General features: G+C 47.7%; 1 long non-coding RNA gene across 2 annotated transcripts; it reads right to left on the bottom strand.

Moving 5' to 3' along the window:
- Positions 1 to 2137: 2137 nt before the first annotated feature.
- Positions 2138 to 8788, bottom strand: LOC135184206 (uncharacterized). 2 transcript variants are annotated; one of them, XR_010305906.1, is made up of 4 exons: positions 8751 to 8788; positions 8348 to 8554; positions 7992 to 8060; positions 2138 to 3380 (listed from the first exon to the last, which is right to left on the bottom strand). It is a non-coding gene; the product is annotated as an uncharacterized LOC135184206 (long non-coding RNA). The 2 variants fall into 2 exon arrangements; XR_010305907.1 differs by having other exon boundaries at positions 8466 to 8554.
- Between the last annotated feature and the right edge of the window lie 1383 nt (positions 8789 to 10171).

Here is a 10171-nt window from a genome sequence, read left to right as displayed (position 1 = left end):
TCTCCAGACATAGGAAAATGGTTTATTTGAAGGAAATTAGAAATACATTTAGGGCTGCTGGGTTATTTCATTTCTGATTTGCAAGGAGACATGATCTGCTGCTTTTCTGAGTGGAAAAAAGGGTGAGCTGCAGCATGTAACTGTGGTAGCTGGGTAGGCAGAGGTAGTTTTTACTGTTCATAGGGAAGATACTACCGAGATACTCAGGCAGAGACCAAGCCAGGAAAAAAACCTGCAGCTTGTTTGAACCATAGTACCAATGTCCAGTCAAATATTCTGTATCAGCACGAGTTTGTTTCAGTAAGTCTTGATTTACTTCGCCACAGTGTTCCAATAAATTCATTGTTGAACCCTACCTGTGTTTGTGTGCTTGTATTTCCATAGGGATTTTTCTGTTCCATGCTATACACAGAAGCTAGCAGTGCATCAGATATTCCATAAGTTAGTACCATCAAGAGGTACAAAAAGGGGGTGAATCCCCTGTGTTTCACCTTATCTGGGTCTCCTATCACTGTTCTGGGGAGGAATCTGCCATTCCCTCTTCTAAATACTGTTTGGAAGGCTAAACCCCTTCTTTCATCCTCCATCTTCTCTGACAGCCCCTGCCATGCGATAAACTTCTCTCCTTTCAAAACAGAGGGATGCAGGAAGAAGGGCTTGAAAAGCCATGCCTGGCCATGGGCTGCAAGCCCTTCCATCCAGACCCCCAGCTCCAGAAGCATCCCTCCAACTGAAAGGTTTTTACCCCCAGATCCATCCCTATCTCCACAGCTGTGCCCAGTGATAAGGGACAAAGCTGGGAGAGGTTCTGGTCCTCTCCTGGTTGTAGAGCTTTGTTGCTCACTTCAGCAGGGTCAGGATTTCACCCTGTTATCTGCCTCTGCTGCAGGTCTGGGTTTTGCTGGCTTCTTACACACTGTGGTTGAGTGTGTCCATGTGGTTGCTCTTGCAGCAAGATTCATTTCTAAGTTATAGCCACTGGTTATGAGACGATTTCATCCTGGGGTTATATAAATAAAAATACATCTATCGAGCTCTATAAAAGTAAAATGAATGAAGATGTTCATTTCCCCCTTCTCCAGAGCAGTTAGAGAGATAGAGACTTCAACTTATATCTTATTAAATCACCCACAGACTTATCTAAACCTCCCTGGAATTGCATGATAATCACATCTTATCGCTTGTGGGTTTACAGCCCCAGCAAGGATAGCCTCTTCATTTTCCTTCTCTGCTTCCTGCTCCTTCTGCTGCCATCAGCTGAGAGCAGCAACATCCCAAAAGTTTGATCCACCTTTCTCAAATGCAAGGGCAACCACACAGCAAAAGAAAAGAAGCAAATTGAAGTCCTTCAAACTTAGGGGAAAATACATCCCCCCAGGGTCATGTGCTGGTAAAGAGGCAGGTTGATGTTTTTACTTCATCTCAACAGATTTTTCCCATCTTGGGAAAAGAGGTTCAAATAAAAAGGACATTTTGAATATGAAATGTTTGGCAAGAGCCAGACATTGAGAACATCTGTTTAAACCTGATTTAAGTCCTGTTTTCACCGCCTCCCTCCCCCCCCAGCCTCACCACCCTCCAGCCCATCTGGGATTGCTTTCTCTCTTATCTCCCCAATTCCAATTACACCACCCTCTTGTCTGTGGTTTCACTCTTTGTTATGAAATCAAGTTTGATTTCTTTCAAGCCCAGTGAAACCAACCTAATTAGGGGTCACAACCAAGAGGCACAGAGGGACTTCACCCCTCCTCTGCCGATGGGTGGAAGGGGAGGAGTTAATTGATTACAAAATCTGATGCAAAAGTCATTTAAAAACAGGACAGGAGAGGGTTTTTTTTTTTGGGGGGGGTGTGTGTGTGCATTAATTTGTTTCACTTACCACTGAGCTCTGTGCTCCTACTGATTTATCTCCAGCTTTTAACCTAGAGGGGAAAAAAAAAACCCACCACTAAACAAACCTTTGCTGCTCCTATGAATAAGCAGAATAGAATATAGGATTCTCCAGAAGAGAGCAGTGGTGTGCATGCTGGTCACTCCGTTCTGTCCAGACATCAGCCACGGGGGCCTGGGGAAGCCCCCCCAGGATCCCACACCCAGTGGATATACCGGTGCAGGGAGAAAAGGGAGTTTTGAGTCATTTGGGAGAGGGGGAAGAGGCAATGGGGGGACACTAATGCTCTCAAGACACTGATAAATGACTGGGTTGTTGCTGCCTGTGGTTTAAAAGGGGAAGGGAAAGGGCAGAGGGAGAGATAAGGAAGGGGGATGAGAAGCAGAAGAGGCCAACAGGTCCAAACCAGTTGTGGTTTTGCAATCTTTGAGCTTTGTTTTCTTTTATTGTTTTAATTTGGCTTGGGTGGTGTTGGGGTTTTTTTTTGTTTCTGCTGGATTTGTCCTCTCTGCTGAATCTGAGGGAGTGAAAGGCTTTGAGCAGAGCAAACTCCATTTGAAATCCTTAATGAGGATGGGGAAAGAGAGAAAATGCTTTGCAAGGGTAAATTGCCACAGCCCTGCCTCAGCGACAGTGGCTCCGAACAACTCTAAATGCACTTCAGTAACTCAGACCTGCTTTGCTCTTCATTTACCCCAAGTTTTAAGAGGGGCATGGGAGTAGTCTAGGGCAAAAGGGTCTCTGTGTATCTGCTTTCCTCAGTCCCTACAACATGAAAACATGGTTAACAAAGATCTTTTGAGGGGAGCAGATGGAGTTTGATGCTCAGAGCCAAATCCAGCCCAAATCTTAATGAAGTCTACAGGAGATTTACTAAAATTTGAGCCTCATAACAGGGTTGTTTTTTTTCATGGGCATTCCTGCTTGCATGTGTGTGTGTGTCTGTATATACACAGACACATGGAGGTCATCCTTTAGAAAAACTCCCTGCTTGTTTTAGACAGCAGAATAAGCTTACCTCACTCTTCCACTGGGAACACTTCAAATGGTGAGGGCAAGACATTTATTTAGCTAAGGCAAAGCCACAGAAGCCACAATGGGTGATGCTGGTGCATGTGGGTCCATCTGTGTGAGAACAGCAGTGGGGGTTTGCTGTCTCAAGGGCGTGCAAGAAGAATTTTAGAGGTGAAGGGAGTTTGGAAGAACCTGAGTCTATTAAAAATGAACTCAGGAGCATCCCAAGCACAGTCTCAAGGAAACTCGAGGTGCGTAGCTAGTAGCTGGATCTAATTAATACATGGCTAGAAGAGAACAGTGAGGAAATGGTCTTCAGCTGGAGTGAACTATACATCAGAGGCAGTAATGCTAGCAGGGGCATTCACCAGCTTCCTCTGGAGATGGAAGACAGTTTCTGGCCAGGCTGCTGTGTCCTTTTCTTCAGCTTTCACAGTATTTTATTTCACAGTATGCATTTCAATGCATTTTTCCCCTGCAATAGAAAAGGAATAAAAAATCCATATTTCCCATGCTTCACTGTTGGTGGAAACAGCAGAGTGGCACTTTATGCATTGTCATTGTCCTGGTGCACATGTGCAACACAGGGGGATGTAAGCCTCTGTTCTCAAGTGTCCTAGAGGTGCCAGAGGAAGATGACTTAACTAACTTTGTTCCTAGAGCTGTTTCATCTCCTATCATTAGAAGGCTAGCCACTGGGAAAAAACTCCTAGTGCAAAGGTGGTCAAGCGAATCTTGCCTAGGGAAGTAGTGGAATCCCCATCCCTGGAGATGTTAAAAAAAACATGTAGCCATGGCACTTCAGGACACTATTTAATGGGTGTGGAGGTGTTGGTTCATGGTTGGATTTGGTGATCTTGGAGGTACTTTCCACCCTTAAATGAGGCCTGGAACACAAACCCTATGAGGAGAGGCTGAGGGAGCTGGGGGTGTGCAGCCTGCAGAATAGAAGGCTTGGGGGGACCTCATTGCTGTCTACAACCATCTGAAGGGAGGCTGTAGCCAGGTGGGGGTTGGTCTGTTCTGCCAGGCAAGCAGCAATGGAACAAGGGGACACAGTCTCCAGTTGTGCCAGGGGAAGTCTAGGCTGGATGTTAGGAGGAAGTTCTTCACAGAGAGAGTGATTGGCATTGGAATGGGCTGCCCAGGGAGGTGGAGTCACCGTCCCTGGAGGTGTTGAAGAAAAAGCCTGGATGAGGCACTTAGTGCTATGGTCTAGTTGACTGGATAGGCTGAGTGATAGGTTGGACTGGATGATCTTGGAGGTCTCTTCCAGCCTGGTTGATTCTATGATCTCCAGAGCCTGTCAGCCTATTGCAGTGCCCTGTCGTCAGTCGCACCCCTAAGATAACAAGAAAACAGATCACTGCCAGGTGTGAGATCCACCCCAAAGCAAATTGGATGCGTTTTGGAGCACAAGGAACACATAAAACCCAAGGTAGCCCAAGGTCAGCACGTTTCAAGACTGATGTGTGCATCCATCAATGGTACTTAGACAAGAGGCAAACAAAAACCAGGCAATTGTAGCAATCTATGGAAAGGAGGAAAATACACCACAAAACATGAATAGTTGTCATTCCACTTGCTTTTGAGGCTGCCTATTTAAACTTTTGACCACTGAGAGGTTTCTCCTTAGCCCTTTAATAGAAAGCAATTGAAATGCAGTATTTTTTTCTTAGAAAGCAAGAGCAGTACAGCACTGGAGAGAAGCTAATTGTTATAAAAATAATCTTTTATCTGTACATGACAGAAATATTTATTCAGGAAGGGTACACAGACAGCAAGAGGTCAGTGCTCCCACTGCTTGGCTCAAAGGCTCCACCACACTCTTTATTTTATCTATTTTTTTTGTTTGGAGGGGGCAATTCCTTCCCAAAGATATTTATTTTTCCTGAAAAGTACAACTTTGAGTTGATTTTGCTTCCCCTCAACACGAATCCACAAAACACAGTAGTCCCTGGTTGGACTTTTTGGCTGACAGTTTGCTCATGGTGGTCCCACACTGACCTATCTCCCCAAGCAGACAACCTCCTCGTCCCTTTCCACAACAAACACAGACCTCATGCTTTCTGTCCAAGCCCCAGGAGCTTGTGGTGGCTGCAGAGTGACAAGCACACTCTCTCCTTGAACTAAAAACGTGCTGAGAACTAGGTAAGATGTTGCAACTCTTTTTTAAACACAAAGCAATGTATTTTTTTTATGCCACTTTTCCCCATTCCAGTCCTGGGAGGTGTTGATACTTCCTCTACTGTCTCTCCAAACATGGCACCAGAACACAGCAGTTAGGACCAACCCTTCTGCTGAGATGCCAACACCTAAACAAAATCCATCACCTTGGTAAGGAGGAAAACAAGAACTGGGCCCATGGAGATGTACGTTCCCAGATGGTTCACTCAGTGGGTGATGGAGAGGAGAAGGGAAGGAGATGAGATCTAGGGGAGGAGAGAAATGGAGTTGAAAATGGGAGGAAATCCTTCTGGTTTACATGAACAGCCATAAACTTGAAGGCTGTGTTTCAACCTTATCCTGCCTGTGCTCTAACAAAACAGGGCATCTGTCAGTGGAGGAACTAAGGAGGATGTTATTCCAATGTTTGCTCTCCTTCTATACATTTTCATCCCACACAGTGATATAAGACATTTAGAGCCCTTTAAGCACCTGTAACAACATCAAACTTTTCACCAAAATGTCCTTTGGGCAGAAGAAGTTTTGTTTGATTTATTTTTTGCCCACAGGGAAATGATAAAGTTCCTTCTCTATTTTCCTGCTCCTGTTATTTGCACTTGAAAAACACTCAAGAGCAAATCATGGTTAATGGATGCATTTCATTTAAGCTCCCTTCTCCCTCCCCAAAAACGTTTTGTCCTGCAGGGAAGTGGGAACACAATGCTCCCCACATGCACATGGAGATGGGTTGTGATGTGATTCAGGACATGCTGCTTGGAAGATGCTGCTGAAGGCAACAAAATATGGGTGGACTGTATTTATTTTATCTTAGAACTGTTGAATATTTTGGGCTGGAAGGGACCTTTAAAGCTCATCTAGTCCAACCTACCTACAGTCAGCAAGGGTACCTGTAAACAGTGCAGGTTGTTTAGAGCCCCTAACAACCTGTCCTGGAATGGTCCCAGGGATGGGACTTCTACATCTCTCTGGCAAACCTGTTCCAACTCTAAGTGTAAACATTTCTTCCTTCTGTCCAGTCTCCCTCATTTAGCTTAAACCTGTCACAACAGGCCTTGCTAAAAAAGTCTGTCCACAGCTTTCTGACTGGCCCCTTTTAGTACTGAAAGGCCACCAGAAAGTCACCCTGGACCTTCTCTTCTCTAGGCTGAGGAACCCACACTCTCTCAGTCTGTCCTCACAAAAGACAAGTTCCAGCCCTTGGATCATCTTTGTGGCCTTCTCTGGCCCTGCTCCAACAGGTCTCTGTCTCTTCTGTGCTGATAACTCCAAAGCTGGAACAACACTGCAGGTGAAGTCTCAGAAGAGAGGCAGAATTCCCTTCCTCCCCCTGCCATGCATGCTGCTGGTGGATCAGCCTAGGACAGAGTCAACTGTGGGCTGGAAGAGCACATAGCTGCCTCATAGCCACTTTTTCACCCACCAGTACAACCCAGGCAACATAGCATAGCTCCCACCTCCAGGCAAGGATCATACTGCAAGATTGTCTCTTTCTTTAGTGGTTCTGATGAGCAAAACTCTGCTTACAGAAAGAAAATAAATTCCTGAGAGACTCCCTGGAACTCATTTACCAGGAAAGCAAAACCACAGTGCTTTTAGCCCCTTGCTCAGTCTGATTGTTTCTTTACCTGGGTGCAGGGTTGCTTTGCACCATAAAGAACACCATGCTCTGCTGGCAGTACACACCTTGAGTGACGCACACTTGTGTCAGCAGAGAAGGGAGGGAAAAAAAGATCTGGCTTTGATGGACTTAATCTAAGCCTTGCTGAAAGATGGGACTGAAGCAGAGCGCCAAGCGTGGCTGCATCAGTCACCATCTTCTCACCTTACAAACCTTGGCCGTGGGTGTTCTCCTCTTTGATTTGGGATGGGCTCTGCTAATCTGGGCTTTACCATGCTGCCCATTTGCCCCAGGAAAGCACTAAGGCCTTCAGAAACGTGCTATAAAATCCATGTTCTGATTGAGAGCAGGACTCATAGAATCAACCAGGTTGGAAGAGACCTCCAATATCATCCAGTCCAACCTAGCACCCAGCCCTGGCTAATCAACTAGACCATGACACTAAGTGCCTAAGCCAGGCTTTCCTTGAACACCTCCAGGGACAGGGATTCCACCAGCTCCCTGGGCAGCCCATTCCAATGCCAATCACTCTCTCTGTGAGTAACATCCAGCCTAGACCTCCCCCAGCAAAACTTGGGACTGTGTCCCTTGTTCTGAGTTGGTAGCCTGGCAGAAGAGACCAACCCCCACCTGGCTGCAGCCTCCCTTCAGGTAGTTGTAGACAGTAAGTGTAGGAGGGCTCAGATCCCTCAGAACAGCTCCAAGCAAGGTGTTTTCCTCCTGGGGTGGCCCAAGGAGTGACTTTTGCTGGTATGCAAGGCTGAGAAGCCCTTGCAGCAACCTCAGCTCAGGATGCTTAGTTGGTGGAGCAGAGCCTGCAAGCAGAGACCGCAGATGGATGGAGACAGACAGGGACAGTGGGAGGAAGCACTCAGTTGATATTAGCACGACGGGAACAACAACAATCTCAGCTGCTGTCATGGTTTGTTTTGTCTTTAAGGCACCATGGTGGTGGAGAGCTTTACAGAGGGGGCTGAGGAGGCTGGAGATGTTTTGCAGATGTTTAATGAGGACCCCTTGCATACAGAGGAGGAGCTTGGGTGAAAAGAGGGAGGTACATGCTTGGATTAAGCAGGGCAGGGATGGAGGTGGACTCCCAGCAAATCCAGAGGCCAGATCTTAAAACTGAAGGACAGAAATGAGCACAGGTGGGGATAGGCTGCGAGATGAGCACAGGCAGCTAACATCTGTTGCAGCAAAGAAGAGCCAGAGCATGAGATGCACAGAGAGATGCAACCTAAGGAGCAAGCAACGAAAAATATCATTTGAAGAGATACTCACAGAACGTTTGAGGTTGAAAAGAACCTCCAGAAATCGTTGAGTCCAACCCCTCTGACAAGGCAGGATCACCTAGAGTAGATCACACAGGAATGCAATCAAATGCCTTTAAAAATCCAGAGGAGGAGACTCCACAACCTCTCGGGGCAGCCTGACTCAGCGCTTCAGCACCCTCATGGCAAAGAGGTTTTTCCCCTTATGTTCAGATAGAACCACCTGGGCTCCAGTTTGTGCCCCTTATTCTGTTGCTGGGCATCACTGATAAAGAGCCCAGTCCCATTCTCTTGCCCGCTGACTGAGCACAGCAAAGAGCCTCTCTGAATCCTCTCTCCCAGGCATCTTAGCCTTTTCACACTTACCTTTAGCCCCTTTCCACTCACAGCAAAGAAGTGTTTCCTCACGTTCAGGCAGAGCCTCCTAGGGTCCAGTTCTCTCCAGGACAAACAGCTTCAGGTATCACAGCCCTTTTAGACTTACCTTTAGCTCCTTTCCACTCTCAGCCCCTGCAAGACATCCCTGGCACACTCTTAGCAAAAGCAGGATGTCCAAGCTCAAGCAGAGGGAGCCTGAGAAGACATACAGAGACAAGACATACCAAGGCTGGACCTCCACCTCATTCGTGGCACCCCTCCAAGCCAGCACCCGTGTGTGACGCGGGAGCAATGATTGAGTCCCTAAGCTAGAGAGCCGGGGGGCCAACGAGGCCCCCCGGCCTTTGGAAGCCACTCCCAGACACCCAGTGCACACCCCGTGGGGACTCACCTGCGGTGAGAGGAGGAGCATCCCTCTGCCCAAGTGGGCAAACTTAGGGCTGCTGCCCTTGCTGGGGCTGCTTAAATAGGGCGGTGGGCAGAGAGGGCTAAGTGGCCACAGCTGGGGTGGGAGGAGACTCGAGAGAGCCCAGGTGCTCTGAGTTTGGGGGAAAGAGGGGGAATTGCAGTGTGGGGAGGGAGAGGGGAGGTGGTGCTGAAAGGAGAGAGCTGGAGAAGAAAAGGATGGAGAGGAAAAGGATGGAGATGGAGAGGAAAAGAGGAAAATGGGGGGAAAGGAATTACAGAATCCAAAACCTTAGAATGTCAGGGGCTGGAAGGGACCTCGAAAGCTCATCCAGCCCAACCCCCCTGCACAGCAGGATCTCCTCTGCCAGATCACACAGGAACATCTCCCGGTGCTTTTGAATATCTCCAAAGAGGGAGACTCCACAGCTCCCCTGGGCAGCCTGTTCCAGTGCTCTGTCACCCTCACAGTGAAAAAATTCCTCCTCATGTTTACATGAGACTTCCTATGCCTCAACTTCCACACTCTGCCCCCTGTCCTGTCACTGGGCATCACCCAGCAGAGCCTGGCTCTAGCCTCCTGGCACTCACCTTTACCTGCTTATGAACGTTGATGGGGTCACCTCTCAGTCTTCTCCAAGCTAAAGAGCCCCCCTGGCTCTGTTCTCCTGGCACTCAACCTTTACATATTGATAAATGCTGATGAGGTCACAGAATCATAGAATCAAGCAGGTTGGAAAAGACCTTCAAGTTCATCCAGTCCAACCTAGCACCCAGCCCTGTCCAATCAACTAGACCATGGCACTAAGTGCCTCAACCAATCTTTTCCTGAACACCTCCACGGACTTCACAGACTCTCTCTGTGGAGAACTTCCTCCTAACATCCAGCCTGTATTTCCCCCTGCATAACTTAAGACTGTGTCCCCTTGTTCTGGTGCTGGTCACCTCTCAGTCTTCTCTTCTCCAAGCTAAAGAGCCCCAACTCCCTCAGTCTCTCCTCATAAGAGAGATCTTCCATTCCTTTCATCACCTTTGTGGCTCTGCACTGTACTCTCTCCAGCAGTTCTATGTCCCTCTTGAACTGGAGGGCTCAGAACTGGACACAGTAGTCCAGAAGTGGCCTCACCAGAACAGAGCAGAGGGACAGGAGGACCTACTAGCCACAGTCCTTTTAATACATTCCAGAAGGGCATTTCCTGTTGTGGCCACAAGAGCACATTGCTGGCTCATGGTCAACCTCCCATCCACTAGGATCCTTTTCCCCTTCACTGCTTTCCAACAGGTCAGTCCCCAGCCTATACTGATCTCTGGGGTTGTTCTCTCCCAGATGCAAGACTCTATGCTTGCCCTTGTTGAATTTCTTTCCATTTCTTCCTGCCCAGCCCTCCAGCCTGTGCAAGTCCTGAT

Source organism: Pogoniulus pusillus, chromosome 20, assembly GCF_015220805.1.
Source record: "Pogoniulus pusillus isolate bPogPus1 chromosome 20, bPogPus1.pri, whole genome shotgun sequence".
Classification (NCBI taxonomy): Eukaryota; Metazoa; Chordata; class Aves; order Piciformes; family Lybiidae; genus Pogoniulus; species Pogoniulus pusillus.
Note: the sequence above shows the minus strand (reverse complement) of the source record. Positions and strands in the feature narration are given on the sequence as shown.